This window comes from Meleagris gallopavo, chromosome 2 (genome assembly GCF_905368555.1).
Source record: "Meleagris gallopavo chromosome 2, MGAL_WU_HG_1.1, whole genome shotgun sequence".
In the NCBI taxonomy this organism is placed as follows: Eukaryota; Metazoa; Chordata; class Aves; order Galliformes; family Phasianidae; genus Meleagris; species Meleagris gallopavo.
In genome coordinates this window covers 106757719-106774429 of record NC_139405.1, presented here as the reverse complement: position 1 = coordinate 106774429, position 16711 = coordinate 106757719, and the positions used below count along the sequence as shown (strand labels likewise).

General features: G+C 44.8%; 2 protein-coding genes and 1 long non-coding RNA gene across 16 annotated transcripts in view; 1 reads left to right on the top strand and 2 right to left on the bottom strand.

Moving 5' to 3' along the window:
- PKHD1 (PKHD1 ciliary IPT domain containing fibrocystin/polyductin) overlaps nucleotides 1-16711 on the bottom strand; it is a 288369-nt gene that overhangs the window by 257482 nt on the left and 14176 nt on the right. The window lies entirely within an intron of this gene.
- LOC146545133 (uncharacterized) lies at nucleotides 285-12925 on the top strand. Its single transcript, XR_014881711.1, has 2 exons — nucleotides 285-775; nucleotides 11294-12925. It is a non-coding gene; the product is annotated as an uncharacterized LOC146545133 (long non-coding RNA).
- Nucleotides 12725-16711, bottom strand: part of LOC100547361 (interleukin-17F-like) — a 22452-nt gene continuing 18465 nt past the window's right edge. For all 14 annotated transcript variants that reach the window (XM_085218353.1, XM_085218354.1, XM_085218356.1 and 11 more), the window contains one exon: nucleotides 12725-14853. The gene's annotated coding sequence lies outside the window, so the exon portion shown is untranslated. The remainder of the gene's footprint in view (nucleotides 14854-16711) is intronic.

Here is a 16711-nt window from a genome sequence, read left to right as displayed (position 1 = left end):
CGTTCTCTGAGAATTTTATTTTTTATTTTTTTACGGGACCGCGCCGCAGCGCGGAGTCACCCATTGTCAAAAGGGATCAAATGAAGACGTGCCCTCCTGGCACGGGACAGCTGAAACAGTGTCACTCAACGTGCTGCTGTCAGTGCAGTGATTGAGGCAGACAGGAGGGCCGGGATCAGCCCTGGGTTGTAAAGGACACGGGCAGGTGGCCATGGGGTGGGCTTGCCTGGGGGTGGGCAATACAAAAGGGACTGTGTGGGCAACGTGTGAGAGGGGATGGCAGCAGGGCAGGGAGGGGATAGGAGGATGTGTGTGAAGAGCAAATGGTGGCTGGTGAGATGGCAACAAGGGTGCAGAGCCCTAAGTAGTCGAGCTGGCTCACAGGGAGCTGAAAGGATGCTAATGGAAGGTAGGGGAAATGAGCCCAGGCAGCATAAAACTGAGTGAGAGGTGGGGAATTTGACATGCGTGTCACGAGGGAAAAGGGAAAAATAGAGGCAGTGGTATAGAGGGAATTGCTCACCTCCCCATCCTCAGTGGCACACGTGCAGAGGGGTCAGTCATTTAAGCTGCTCCAAGCACTTTTTTAGTCGCATCCTTTGTAAAGAAACTCTTCAGCAGCCCCAAGTGTAAGCCATTCTCTGGACAGCATTTCTGACCATGTTTCTTGGGGAAAACTGGACGAACCACGCTGAAGATGCCAGCTGGTGGCACAGGGAAGCGATATGGGACCCAGGAGGTGAGGATGAAGGGACTGCCTGCTGCTTCACTGAAGGTAATGTCGGAGTTATTTTTCTTTTTGCAGTACCTCCTAGAGTTTGAGAATTGCTAGTGTCAATGGCCAAGCCTTGCCAAATGCCAGCATCATGCATTGTAAAGGAGTGCTGGGAGTTCTGGGCAGGGCAGTAGATGCTGAGGATGGAGAAAGAGAGGATGGTGAGGTGTCCTTGTGGTGCAAAAAGGACCCCAGACTCACTGCTAAGGTCCAGTAGATCAGACCACATCCATCTGGATGTTTCCCATGGCCATGAGAGCAGCTTGGACACAGCCTCACCCTCAGATGTCTGCCTTTCCTTTGCTGTGGGTCGCACTTTCCTATACCTATGTAGCTATATTCATAGCTATGGGCAGGAAAAGAGCAAGAAGCATGTTTGATTTTCAGCAACATCTTCAAAACAAAAAGGATTTGATTGGAAGAGCTGGTGTCTGGTGACATGTTAGCCTTTGCCTAGAAGGCAAATTGTCAGTGACCCCAGACCACTATGGGGACCACTGAGGAGGAATTGTAGGGTTGGTCAGTGTAGGCTGTGGGACCCACGGCACCTCCTGGGCAACAAAGGTCCAAATTTGTGCTGATTAATCCTAGAGTAAGGAGCCCAAGGAGTCAGTGCTGGTTTTTTCTGGAGTTAACAGAGAGGGAAAGACCCTTTTCTACACACTCCTGGCCCCTCTCCATGGGTCCTTGCCCCTAGTTGCTCACATTTCCAGCCTGGTAACAGTGTTATTTGTTTTATTTGGGAATGCACAATTCAAGATGTTGAAAGCACAAGGTAGCTTCAACCTCCTACCAGCTCAGTGCGTCCCCCCCCACATGGGGAGGAACTCACCAAAAATGAAATGAGAGGAGAGGGCTCCGTCCTTTTCTTGAAGGCTGCATCCTCCACACCCCCTCCCAAAGCTTGCCATGATGTCTACTGGATTCTGGGAGAAAGCTGTGAGCTGGGAATGGTTTGTGATGTGATCAGAAGATCCCCAGCCAAACTATCTTACATGCAATGAGAAGACAAGAGAAATTCCCCACTCATTTAAAAAAAAAGAAAAAAATCCTATCAATCATCTTTTTGAAGGGATAGGTATCCTAAATTTCACTAATTTCTAAATTTGCATGTATTCAGAATATGGAGGATAAAGGGAAACCTAAGGGGCAAGGATGACAGTGCTGAACCATTGGGCATTGCTACAGGATCTTCTGTTTGCCCCAGGACAAGCTCTTTGCCTCAGTGCCTCAGTTTCCCCACCTCAAGTACCAGTGAGCAAGTTCTGCATAGGAGCAGGCTTTCTGCTCTGTTGCAAAGGATCAGAATGGCTAAACAAAATTTGATAGGGCTAAACCAGAGTCAAGACAACACTTTAAAAGCACTGAAGCAAATAAAGCAGAAAATACAACACTAAGAACTATTACATCAATACCGTTTTATACTGAGTTTGAAGTAGTAGAAAACCAAGCAAGGACATCTGTAGTATGGACAGCAGTACTGCCTTTGACACAGCCTTTCCAAATAACCTTCAGCAATTCTTTGGTTACCTTCTATAGCTTTTTCTACCCTATTTAGTGCCTCCCTTTTGTAAGATGTGACCTCTTAGGACTAGGTGTTGTGGTGGAGCTGGGCTTGTTCCACCTGGAGAAAAGAAGGCTGCGGGGTGACCTCATTGCAGCCTTTCAGTACCTAAAGGGAGCCTACAAACAGGAGGGGAATCAACTCTTTGAAAGGGCAGATAACTGCAGGACAAGGGGAAATGGTTTGAAGTTGAAGGAGGGAAGATTTAGGTTGGATGTCAGGGGGAAGTTCTTTCCTATGAGAGTGGTGAGGTGCTGGAACAGCTGCCCAGAGAGGCTGTGGATGCCCCGTCCATCCCTGGAGGTGTTCAAGGCCAGGTTGGATGGGGCCCTGGGCAGCTTGGGCTGGTATCAAATGTGGAGGTTCGTGGCCCTGCCTGTGGTGTGGGGTTGGAGCTTCATGATCCTTGAGGTCCCTTCCAACCCTGGCCATTCGGTGATTCTGTGCTCATAGAGGCTTGGTTCCTGGCAGTAGAGAGCTTTTAGAAGCATTGGCTCTGGGTGATCAAAAGATAACACCCCAACTGTCCCAGGAGCTGAGCCTTTGGGGTTCCTGTGAAAGAACAGGAGCTCGGCTCACCCCCAAAAAAGCCAAGAGGCAGCGAGATTTGAGGCTTCAGAGATAGTAGTTTCCTGAAAAAGCAATGAAGAGGAAGCATGGTTTCTGAAACAAACTGCAAGGTCTGAGCTAACGCTTGTGAAACAACACTAGAGATCAAAAAAAGCCAGGCATACAAACCACCTCCAAAACCCAAGTGCCTAAATACAGTCTCTGGCCAAACATGGGCAATATTTTGCAGATAGATGCAAAACTGCTTTGCTGAGTTTTAAGCTTCCTGGATGCTGTGGTTAGGATGGTATTAAAATACACACATATGTGCATAGATGTATCTTCAGGTGCCTATTTTTGGATTCCAAGGCTCAAGTGTTAACTGATTTTGCCAGTGATCACACAGAAAAAATGCAAAAGAGGCAAGAATGTGCTCTGGATGAGTGGTTGCCATTTGGTCTAAATAGATAGGAGGGCAAACTCCTATTGTGCAGATGGTTGGGCTCAAATCCTTCCTGCAGAGAGGGGCAGAGTATTAGGGAGAGATCTCAACCCATCTGGGTACGAGAATGGCTTTTTCCCCCCTTGGAGGTGCATGGAAGTAGATGATTTATTAACCTGTCTCATTCTTTGCACTATAGTCATAGAATCACATCAACACACCTCTCCACCTGCGTCCACGCAGGCAGAGAAATGAAACCTTCAGCAGCCTCCATCCTTCTAGGAACAACTGCTGCTGGGGAAGCACGCCTCACACAGTCCAAGGGTTGAAAAAAAAAATCTTGACAACGAGCCCAGATGAGTGAGAGCCTGAATGCCAGGCCTTGTCAGAGAGCCCATTTAGGGAGTATCGCCTGCCCTGCTGTCCTCAGGGGCGAATGACGGTGGCCGCAGCCATCCTTTGAGGACAGCTGTCCCATTCTTTCCTCATTCTCTTCCTCACACCAGGCAGGGACAGATGTGGCTCTGAATATGTCTCAGATGATTGGGTTACTCTCAGCAGGCACGTTCTGCTGGCATATATCTGCATATATCTACCACTCACAATGAATACAGTTTTTCTAGACAGTCATAGGATCATAGTGTGAATCACCAAATGGCTTGGGTTGGAAGGGACCCCAAGGATCATAAAAGTTCCAACCCCCCTGCCACAGACAGAGCTGCCAACTGCTAGTCAGAATGATCTTGTCTCTAAATGGATGCATTTAAACCCGCAGTCTCCCATCACTGCAGGCTTTTATTGTTGCTCTTGTGAGTCTTTCACATTTAGGCATGTGCCCCATTCAGCTCCCTAGCTTTTTCTAATATCTATAATTTCCAAATCCATGGTTTTTTTCATTTTATTTTTTAAAATCTTTGAACAGCGTGAGAAGTCCATCCTACCAAGCCTTTAATGGAACAGATCCAGTTCATTCAAGGCATTGAATTTGACAAAAATCTTCCTCAAGTTGGGTTTTAAGACCATTAATGATTGCCTTTTTATACCTACATAAGTTTGTAAACTCCCAGACCATACAGAGTACCAGGATGTTACGTAAGAAATGAATATTTGCCCTCCTGCATGCTTGGGATCAAGAATATCCCAAGAGATGAGGTTTGTTTCATCTCTAATCACTCTGAACCCACTGTCTAGTCTCAGAATTTGTACAATGATTTGATGTAGGCCTATGTAAAGAACATACTAACATCCAACGGTGATAAAAATCCTCTAAAATATTTTCCATGTATGTTAAAAATGTCTAGAAAATGCATGTATGAAAATGTAGACTTAGATCTCCAAGTCCAACCCCAGCCCACCCCACCATGCCCACTGTGTCCCTCAGTGCCACATCCCTACAGTTCTGCAACACCTCCATGGATGGTGACCCCACCACCTCCTTGCAGCTGTGCCACTGCATCACTGCTCTTTATGAGAATTATTTTTCCCTAATATTCAACCTGTACCTCCCCCGGCACAACTTCAGGCCATCACCTCTCATCCTCTTTCCTTTAAAACTCTTCAGCTCAGTTCAGAAAAAAAAAAAAAGCAGCATGGAAAAACTTCAGAAAGTAGTGATCTTGGGCAAGAGCCCAATAAAATGTTTGATAAAGATGACTGCAGCTCATGAATGAATAAGAATTTTCCTCAGTTTTCTTTACTCCCTCTTTTTCTATAGTGCTGTTTCCACAGATTGAATTTTGGAGTAAAATTCTGGACTTTGTTGATTTCCTTCTGTATTTCCTAGCTAGCAAATTTCCATTTTACATTACAGCCCATAGAAATGCAAATCCTTCTTCCTACCCTCACCTTCAGCATCTGGCCTCCCACTCCAATCCATAATGGCACACATGTTCACCCTTCTGCCATGCCTCAGTTTCCCTCTCTGACACGTACTGGGGCAAATTTGAATTCATAAACTTTTGTGCAAATGAATGAGAAGGAAGCAATCTGGGGTCAAAGGCATCACTTTGCTACCCTAAAACAAATTTACTTGTCAATCACACTATTTTTTGTCTAAAGGAGAAAATCTCTTAGAACATAGGACTGTTGCAGTAGATCCTATTCCATCATGTTTGCAGCCCCAAATGTAGCACAGAAATAAAAAAGGGTTGGTCCTATCTACCACGTTAAGTTTTTATGTTTGTTAATTTTTTAAAAAGTGCAAATCCAGTAACCAGCTCAACTCCAAGTGAGGATGAGGATGAGCAATGCCATGCGATGGACTTCCATCCTAAACCCTTCTGTAGCCATAAATTGTGTAACAACACATAATTTCTGAGGGCGGAGATAAAAATTGGTGGGAAGAAAAACCAAACTGCCTGAGTTTGAGGCATGAAAAATCAGAAATGTCAAATATTGGGGGAAGTTGCAAAACAGAAAGTTTCTCAAGTGGCATTATGCAGTGGAATGCGCTGGCACAGGGTAGGATGGAGAACCCCATGGAGAGCGGCTGATGTGAGCCTTTCATCAGCTGGGATTGTTCCTTAGTCTTTTGGCTAGAAAGAATCACACAGAATGATGGAATGGGACCTCTCGGTCCACCTCGTCCAACCCCTGCTCAAGCAAGGCTACCTAGAGGACCAAGTCCAGATGGTCCTTTAATATCTCCATGTTCCATGCCTGAGCAGCCTGTTCCATGAAGAAGAGAAGACATGGGAGAAATCTTATTTTCTTTACCTGTATTATGTTCTTGTATGGACTGGTTGCAAAACGTTAGGTTAACTTCCCTTCTCATCTCCATCTTCAGAGACGTTTCCAGCTCTTAGGACATCATCCTTGTGAATCTGGTACTTGGACAAATTGACTCCAACCAGTTTTTTCCCAAACATGGCCGTAGGTCCCTTAGGAATCTCCAGCATCCCTGAGCGTACCTGCCCCATCAAGAACGTGCAACAACCCCAAACCAAGTGCTCAGTAGAAGAGTGGAAAGGGAGGGACAGTGGTGCCAGATATGGTGCTGGCCAATTGACCCAAGCTTGACCCTACTTTGAGCAAAGAGATGGACAAGAGGCCTCCAAAAGTCCCTAACCAAAATGATTCTGTAACTCTGCGGCTTAAAATCTCTTTTCTTAAGAACCAGACCAGGCTCCAGTGAGATGCTGTCTTGTTTATACTGGGTTGCCAGCTTGGCTAGGTAGCTCTCCATCCATTGTGGTTGGATGAGCAACTACTCTTCCTGATCAGGACATCTGCAGCAATAATAATAATATTTTGGTGTTCCTGCTGCTTTCTCAAGGAGAAAACAGATCACCAGCTCTGAAACACAGCTGAGGAGAAATGCTGCCTCTCCAGGAGTGCCCAGAGGTCACGATCCAGACTTCTCTTATGAGATGACATGCTTCTTTATATCCCCATATGGATTAGGCTGCTATGGAATGTAAGGAAGTGTGTGGTTTCAAGGAGACATTGCCAGTGTCCTCTGCTTCCAGCTACTGCAAGGAATCAAATATTACTTTCTGTATCTGCATTTTACTTGAATTTGACTTAATTCACAAAGCTATCTATAGTCAGGCAGTGTGAATTCATTCTACAGGATTCTCTGTGGCAGTGGAAATCACTGAGAGATCTGCAATTATTTAAAATGCTACAAATTCCTGAATTCATGCCTATATGACAGCAAAGATACATCCTGCATGTGCTTCCTCAAAAATCAGCTATCTGAATGTGGCCTCCTCCCAAACAAAGTAGTATTTGTACTGTCCTAAAAGGTCTTCTCAAAGGGATCTGGCAAATCATTGCAACCCAAACAGGCTTGATAATTGCTACCCATTCTCAACTGGTGGAAAATACTTTGGATTTAGTGCCATGGACAAAGAATTACATAACAATGGACAAAAATCTACTACAAGGAGTGAAAATGAATATGCATGGGCAATCTAGACTTCACATCTGTGACAAAAGTCTCCTCCCTGCTCTCAGTGATTCATAATAAGATCCTCAGTAATGGCATTAAAATTAATGATAAAGATGTAGAAATGGTTGCATTGGATCAATCATGACAAAGCCAACACTCTGAGCCTATTGGACTCACCGTAGACAGAGTGGACTGGCTGGGTTATACAGAACTTTGCATGGTGCAAAGCAGGCACAAAGACTTTCCAAAAACAGTGGGCTTTTTTGTTTATATCTGCATTATTACAGCTCATGCAGCAGTCTCTCTGCATGCACAAATCTCTCATCCTTGTCTTTACTCTATTGATGCTGTGTAGCAATGAGTTCAGTATATTTGTAAACAGCAAGACTGTGACCAGGTGCCTTTCTCCCATGTAGGACAGCCTAGAGATACTGTAGATATCCTGAATACCCTGTTCCAAGGAACTGAAGAGCCCAAATCATGCATTACCTTCTTACTCTCTAAGCTTAATACTCAAAACTTAAGCAGCATTCTGTCAGTTTATTTTAAGAAGGTATCCAGGAAAACATCTTATATTCTACAATGTCAGGGCTGTTGTTACCAGAGGAGGTTTAGGTTAGACACAAGGAAAAGCTTTTTCTCTCAGAAAGTGGTCAGGCACTGGAATGGCTGCCCAGGGAGGTGGTGGAGTCGCCGTCCCTGGCAGTGCTCAAGGAGCATCTGGATGAGGAGCTACAAGATCTGGTTTAGTGCTTGTGATAGCAATGGTGATGGGAGGGTGGTTGGGCTAGATCTTGTAGGTCCTTTCCAACCTTGGGTTCTATGATTCTATGTTTCATTATGGCTGAAGTTTTGAAAGGTCTTCAGATGCTGATTTTCCGTGGGAAAGTGTCGTAATTCTGGCCCCCCAAAATGCCCTCAACAAACTTGATCTATGTAGAAGCTTAAGGACATGTCTACACTGCTCACAACTAATTTTAACCTGGCTATGAGTGGTACTGCTAGCAGGCAGACCTAGTAATTCAGCAAATCCATGCCCATGTAGTTGTACAACTTCAAGGCTAGTTGCATCATTTGGCTGGCCGTGCTGCTATAGGCAGTACTGGAGCCAGCTAGCTTCAGTCACTACAGCTTATATTCCTTGCTGTCATACTCCTCAGAGGATTTGGCATCCAGGAGTCCAAGTTTCATTGTCTGTATCACTTCTAGTTCACTAAATAGTGCCAGGGCCAGTGTTCTTGTCCTCAAACCAATGGGGAAAAGGAATGACTGTTCAATTCGCTCATCTTCTTAAATAGATGGTCATGTTCAATCTCCTTCCTAGGAATGGCTGCTGGATGTGCCGATTCCCAAACTGAGCTTGGGAACTGCTAGGATCGCTGCTAGCTGACACAGGTGAAAACTGGGCCATCAACAGTGCTCAACACAGCAGAAACCACTGAATTCCTGTGCTTGTACTTCAGCACTAGATAATATACCAATATAGACCATGAAACCAATGACATTTATGTTCCTCAGACACGAAGACGCTTTGCAAAATTTCGGTCTGAATCAAAATGAAGGCTTCTGCATCTGACCTAAACCTTGTGGTCTCCTAGATGTAATTCAGGAAGGTCAAACATTGTTAGTTATTTCATTGTGCCTTTTTTCTACAGGTTTAACTCTTAAGTTATGGAGACTATTTGAGCAGAGAAACACAGTAGCAGAAAATGACCCTATTTTTTTAGTGTGGGGATATGAATACTGACATCTGTTCTTTTCCTGGCTTTGCATTGCTCACATCTCAAACACAATTCACTTTGCACCTGAAGGACTCTTGATCTCTTAAGACTTTGGAGTCTTTAATCTCATGTAGCCATGCATGGTGAGAAATCAAGAATAAACTACTGTTAGGGAAGTTCTGTAGAGCTCTCAGTGCATGTTTCCTCCCTCAGCTTAGAAGCTGCAGGGAGAAAATGACAACTAGAGGTGATGCCTACACTAGATCTCAGTCAAGCTCCTATGTATCCTTCAAAGTCTTCCTTTCCACTCTAACTCCTGACTTTTACTGTTGTTAAATGGAAGATGAGGCAATGGAGAGGCCACTCCTCGCCTGTCCCATAAAGATGATGCGTTTCATGCTTTGGGAAATACAGAACAGATGGGTTGAAGTTCTCCTGGGAGGTGAGTACAGCTCTCCATCTTTGAACCACTTCCCCAAGATCACCCAAAAGATAAAAACCAGACCCAAGACTTGGTACTCTACTCTTCTCTACTCTATTCTACTCTACTCTGCTCTACCCTACCCTATTTCATTCTAATCTGCTCTACTCAGAAAACAAGACTGTTTTGGGAAGAAAGTAACACTTAGCAGTAAATTCATACAAAATAGAGCTCTAGAACATTTCAGGGTTCTCCTGATCACCTCAGTTCAAAGAAAACAACAAAAGAGGCAAAACTTCCCTATGGTCCTGAGTAGGCTGTGGTCATCTCCCGTCAGCAGAGGCAGGACTCAGCTTCAGAGCCACGAAGTTCAGCACCTACAGATATAGCTGCTCACTCGTTTTGTATTCTGTGGAGATCTGGACTTTGCCTGAAAAGATGCTTCTGATCTCTTTGGAGATACGCTAAGAATACACTACTGCTCTGTAGCTGTTATACAAGTATATCCTATGTCACCCCTTCACGTCATGTGCGGGTGTCTCAGGCAGCCCATGGCACCTCAGATGATGCCAGATGTGTATGTGTTGGCAAACAAAGCAGCTCTTCTGGCTTGTCAGCTGAATCTGTCCGCAGTCTGTGTAAATTTGGGTTTTAAATGTGGAGCTGAGTCCCACCCCTCATTCACTCTCTGCAGCTGTCCCCAGCTTGCCGGATCCTGCAAGAAGCACTAAGTTGCTGCAGAACGTTTGCCAGGATTAAGTTACAGGCACACACTTGCAAGGACACATGAGAAGAAATAACTCAGACTCGCTGTGCTGATATGGGGCTAAGGTTCAGGAAAGCTTCTAGCCTGGCTGGGGGTCAAGGCCACTATTTTAACTCTGGTCAAAAAAAGTCCAACCATCGAATGTCTGCACTCACCCTCTGACTGAATAAAAGCTTTTCAAGGACTGCTCTAATTCTTTCTCCAAGTTTGCAATAGTCTAGTGCTGATGAGAGGGTGCATGAAGTGAATTTTGCAGCTGAGTGTTTGCCTGAGATGTCCTTTTGGCAGCAAGGTGGATGTCTCCATAGGAAATATGGAGCTTATGTTGCTGATGCTTTCTTTGCTGCTGAATAGCCTTGATGAAGAAAAGGGAAAGCCTGGAGAAAAGGGAAAGCCTGAAGAAGACAGAAGAACCCTAAGGTTACACAGGTTAATATTCCTCCCACTGTGAACACTGAGCAGGGAAGCAGAGTTAAAAACAAAGAGAAGAAACCACCTCCAAATTAAGATATTTTTCAGAGAAGAAAACTGTACCAAGCCCCTAAGACATTACATGCACATGGAAAGGGGCCTGTGTACAATGTTGACAAAATGCTGCTTTTGTCCTGTGTGGAAGCTGCCCTGCACCCCGCTGCTCGTGCTCTCCTGCAGCTGTCTCCTTGCCCCAGCTCCCAGGTACAGCTGGAGGCACTGGGGGCTCTGAAAAATGATGCCTGAGTGACAACTGGCAGGTGACTTCCCTTCAATGCACAAAGGAGGGAGCCTTCCTCCCTTCCTCCTGCCAGTTTTCTCTTTGTCTTTTATTTCGTTTCAAGGGGAAAGAGGAAAAACAGAGAGAAAGAAAGCGGCAAGAAGAAATCAGCTGTGTGGAAAATTCTTTCTTATGAGAGTGGTGAGGTGCTGGAACAGCTGCCCAGAGAGGCTGTGGATGCCCCGTCCATCCCTGGAGGTGTTCAAGGCCAGGTTGGATGGGGCTCTGAGCAGCCTGGGCTGGTATTAAATGTGGAGGTTGGTTGCCCTGCCTGTGGCAGGGGGGTTGGAGCTTCGTGATCCTTGGGATCCCTTCCAACTCTCCTAAGCTGTTGTCCTCTGAGCACTGTGCCATCCTTGACGCAGTGGTTGGCACCAGTGCTCCTCTATAACCTCTCTACTTCCTCCTGCAGGTGAGGCACACCGAAGCCAAGCAAGTTACGTGCTCGGGAGCTATGCTCTGCTCTGGCTGGTCAAACGGAACCAAGCCCGTCTTCCTTGGAGGTTTGGTCCCCTTCAACCAGCTATAGCAGTGTTGAAAACATCGCACCAGGAAAGTGTGCCTGCGTCCATCTCAGCTCACCCTGACAGCCTCTCCTCCTGCATGGATCTGCAGCCCCTGAGGAAATGAGTCACCGGAAAAGATTTGGGACAGGTTTTGACTTTACTAAGCTTCTCTGCAAGAGTGCTTGCCTTTGAAAGGTCCACATGACCTTACCTGCTCAGCATTTCCACAGACCCAAAATATCACGTAGAAGGCTTGCAGACTCTGCAGCATTCAGCTGGTTTCTAACTCCATGTGAATCTCCACCATTTTCGTGTAGAATCATAGAATGTTTGAGTTAGAAGGGACCTTTAAGATCATCCAGTTCCAACGCCCTGCTACAGGCAGGGAGACACCCTCTGAAACACATTGCAGTAAAGGAACAACAGCAAAGTAACACAAGGGAAGTCCCCAACAGATGTTCCCCTCCTAAGTGTTTCTGCAGCACAGCTGCCAGCTCTTTTCCTCCCACCCTACATCAGTCATTCCTAATTCAGCAACTTCCAGCATTGCTCAGAGCTGGACACACACCGAGGCACATCCAGCACCATCAGGGTGCAAAGCAGCATCTCACTTGTCAGACAGCAGGGAATTCACAGAGCCCAGGACTCAAAGGTTTGGCACTGAGCAGAAAACAAGTCTGTCAGCTTCTCTGGGAGATGGAGGGGGAAGGTATAAGTGAATTTACAAGTTGTCCTCTTAGATTTAGCAAGGGGAAATGGTTTTCAACATCAAGGCCCCTAAGAGAAGATGCTGCAGTTCCAGCATGTTACATAGAAGCTGTATTTCTGCTGGACAAATAACCAAGGGATAAACAAAATAAAAATGGGTCAGGGTCCATTCCCATATTGGGAATCCAGCCCCACTATGACTGATAACATGCAGGCAGTGGAGATGCTCAGCTATTCCCTGATACCTCCACCACGGACCATGGGATAGACCTGGGACCAATGTAGAGTGACTCCTACAGCACCAGCAATGACTGGAATGAGAGCCCAACACCTATAGGGGAAATACCAGCCAGGAGTGGGGCAGAAACCCATGGCTACCCTCCTGCCCACAAGGTCTGCTGGGCCAGCAGATCACCAGGCTGTGGCTGTGGGTGACCAATGATGGAGTAAGAAAATCCTGGAGAAACCCTGTCCAGTAGTGATTCATGCCAATGGAGGGACAGCCCTGATGGATGATGGGACTTTGAAACCAAATAATTTTAGAAATAGTTGGGGTTGGAGGTTGTTTTTTGGTGGTGTTTTGTTTTTTTTTTTTTAGATTTAAACCAGATTTTATTATTGTTTCTGTCTTCCTTTTTTTTTTTTTTTTTTTTTAGATTTAAACCAGATTTTATTATTGTTTCTGTCTTCCTTTTTTTTTTTTTTTTTCCCCTGAAGAGGAAAAAGCAACCAGGATCAAAAAGATCAAAAAGATCAAAAATCCAGTTTCATTTCCTGCTGAATTATTTTATAAAAAGAAATAAAACCATTTTGTTCTGTTTTGTATTGAATCTGAGAGTCGTTTCAGTTCCCCTAGATAGCTTTCAGAAATCAAGAAATAGAGGGGCTGCTCTGAAAGTAATGCCTCCTATTTGTTGATGCTGACTCACAATGCCAGAGGCATTGGGATTGATTATTGGTGGGATGGTGGTAGAGGTTGAAAACCTCCCCACCAATATTCCTTACATTTTGTTTCCATGTGGCAGCTGGCAGCAGAGAGGCAGTCTGACACAATGGTTTCTGAAATGGAAGTGCATATGAAGTAAAAGGGTGTCACTGAATTCCTCCATGCAGAAAAAAATGGCACCCATTGATGTTCATCAACACTTGCTGAATGTTTAAGGAGACCAACCAGTGGGTGTGAGCACAGTGAGAGGTGGCAACAGTGGCTCACCTCTGCTGGTGCACATGTTTACAAGCACTGCATGCAGGCTCTCATTCATCACCGGTGAAAATGTATAGCTAATGGTAGTGACTATGCTGAAAAACTGTGTTTTGCAGCTGAAAATCAGCCCTAGCAAACTGTTGTTGTGCTCTTCGTATCTGTGGTGGTTTCCGTGGAAATAAATAGGAGGCATTACTTTCAGAGCAACCTACGTAACATTGAACAGAGTGTAGTTCAGCTTCTTCATCGTGCTGTAAGCACGGCAGGATGATGTCTCACTCTCTGCTGTCCACAACACAAGAGCACCCTATACTCCCTGTGCTCCACAGCATGTTCACACGTATGTCATAGGCAAGATATGACTGTCAGCACGTCTCGTTTTGCTTCATCCCCATTACTGTGATTTTTTCCACTGACTGAAGTGAAAACACACACTCTTCCACTGCATTTTTTTTATTATCAGATAACCAGGAGCAATAATTCTTAGAAATAAACAGGTTCCTTTCTGTTCAGAAAGTACAAATGTGACCCACTTCGGTTTACTGCAGACTCTTAAAAGTCCAAATTGTTTTAGAAACAGTCTTCAGCAGTTCTGTATGAAGCATATTTCCTGTCCACAGTAAATGAAAACACGCTGCAAATCCACCTTGAAAATATTTGGCAAAATATTTATGGATGTAAAATAAAACAAAATGCTATCGGGCATTAATTTTCACAACCAACCACTTTCGGGAGGCATTACATACATCCCAAAAGGCCATTTCTAAAGGATATATATACACATCTATATGCTCCCACTGAACATTTCAGCACATAAGACTTAAGCCTGTTGTAATCCAGTTCATCACATCAGACGCATATAGAATCATAGAATGATAGCTTGGGTTGCATGGAGCCTCAAAGATCATCCAGTTCCAATTCCCAAGCGTGAGCCAACCTTTAGCACCAGGTCACCCAAAAGCTTCCAAGTACCATTGACAAAAAAGGTGTGACAGTGGGACCCTCTCAGTGCTTCCTTTCCAGAAGGCATCAACCATTTTCCCTTTCTGCTCATGATTCTGCCATGGGGAGTGGGACCATGATCCAGCTTTTGACCAACCACCACTGATCTGCTCTTGCCTCAACCATGTTCTGCCAGGGTGGGAGGCCACACAATGCAGATTTAAAATGTCCATTTCTCTTCCTTAAGGGAAGAAAGAAAACAGCCATCGGTCTTCCATCTGACAAACAATCTACTTTACACGGTGCATCTTTATATGAATCCTTTGACTCAAAGGATTGGGATGATGAGACATTTGAGTACTTTGCCCGCTGGTCTCCTTCCGCTTGTCTAGCAACAGCTGCTTATCAGCTATCAGCCTCTGCACACCACAGAAGCCTGGTGGCATCTGGCATCTTCTGCACTGCTGCTCTGAGAGCTGGGTTCCATCTCCTCAGCACGGAGGGAAGCAACAAAGGGGTATGCAGCTGGGCTGTTTCTCTGAAAGGATGTGCTATGGGTTCTTCCAGGCTTTGCAAGGTGCTGGGAATGAGTAAGAGGACTTCTCTCCTTGGCTGGAAATGTAGGCACATTTTAATTTAGTATTTCAGTCTTAATAGTAATGAAAAGATCAAAAAAGGAGAGCAAATTCAGCTATTGCATAGAAGTTTTTAGCAAATCCTTAAGTTACATTTCAAGGGACAACCGAGTTTTCAGACAGGAGTGCATACAGCTCCTGTATATTTATTTATACAACCCTCTCAAAGCTCAGCACATCATCTGCACAGATAATAGATAGATAGAGCAATCAGAAAATCCACCTCTAAACATTCAGAACTTTTTTTATCCCCTTCAAAGCTCCATTAGGTAAGAGTCCATTGCTTCTACCCCATTTCATTGGCACCCTCTTATGCTAAGAATTCTCTTTTCCTGACCGTGTATGTTATTTCCATGTTCAGAGGAATTAAAATACCCATGATGTCCATGGGAATGGAGGCTTTTGAGCTACAGCTATAAATAAGTCTCCATTCTGGCAGAGCTACTTGGCTTGTCTTTTGCTAAGAAATTATCTGATGAAACAATTTATCTGATTGATCTTGCACACACATGGTTTACATCCTAACTTCTCATGCTGATATGATAAAAGACAGCTGCTCCCTCACTTTGTGAGGAAGAGTTTGGCCACAGAAAAATTAAAAATGTCAAAGACCAGACTCATTTTTTTTATTCTTCAGGTTGCGTGCATTCAGGTGGTCACACCTACTTTGGGCTCAAATGTATCTGAAGAAAGCCAAGACCCAAGCTCTTGTAGCCTGCCAAGTGTTGATACTGGCCCTTCCCATCTCTACATCCTCTTTGAAGCCAACTTGTGAGCTCCTTGCCTACCCTTTACACAGGAAAAAGAAGATGAAGGCCTGCAAATCAGCAATGGAGAATGGATTACAGCCTCCAGCATCAGCGAAGAAGCTGTTCTAGAAGGAAGAGTGTTGCACCTTGCTCAAAATACAGGCTAAAGTAGATTCAGGACAATGAGTTCATCCAGCTATTCTCTTTGATCCTGCCATCCTGTAAAGCCCCACTTGGTTAGGAGGCATCGTTCAGGATACAACAGGACAGTGGGCTTCTGTCAGGTATCCACTATCCTGTAGCCCACCACTCAATCTTCTTGGAGAGAGAAAACTTCAGCAGTAGTCATTCTCTGACAATTCTGCCTGGGATATTTCTGGAAACTGCATTGCACTGAGGTCAACATTTGCAGATGTTTGGAAAAACAATGAATCTTTTTTCCTTACCCAAAAAAAAAAAAAAAAAAAAAAAGTCAACTCACACCCCAGCTATGGTCCTGAAAATTGAGAGTCCTATTGCATATTTGCAAATGGCATCAAAACCACCCTGAGTCACTTCTCTAATACTTCTTGAATTAGGACACTTTCTTCCACACTAAATGTCATGGGCAGGAGTCATTTCTCCGCAAGAAAGCAAAAGGAGAGCAAGTTCTTAAAATGAGATGATGAGTGAGTTTTTTGGATTTTACCCAGGTATGTGAGTGTGTGGGTAATAAAAGCAGTTTTCTGAAGAGACATGGTTTGATTGGAAAGCAGTTCCCTGCAACACCAAATCAAATCCCAAACCTCAGCAGCATTGTCACAACCCAGGGTGACACCGAGTGCCTGTTGCAGATGAATCATAGAGCCATAGAATCAGGAAGGTTGGAAACAAGCTTTAAGATCATCAGTGCAACCTTCAGCCCAACACCACCATGCCCACTGATCACATCCCTCAGATGAAAACCAAGATTGCAGAGGAATGGCTGCTGCCCAACAACATTGCCTCCTCCAGTTCAGTTCCCATCCAGCCACAGACTTCAGAATCACAGATGTTCATTTATGTTGAGTTTTCTCTATGCTCTTCCATAAGCCCTTCTGTCTTCCC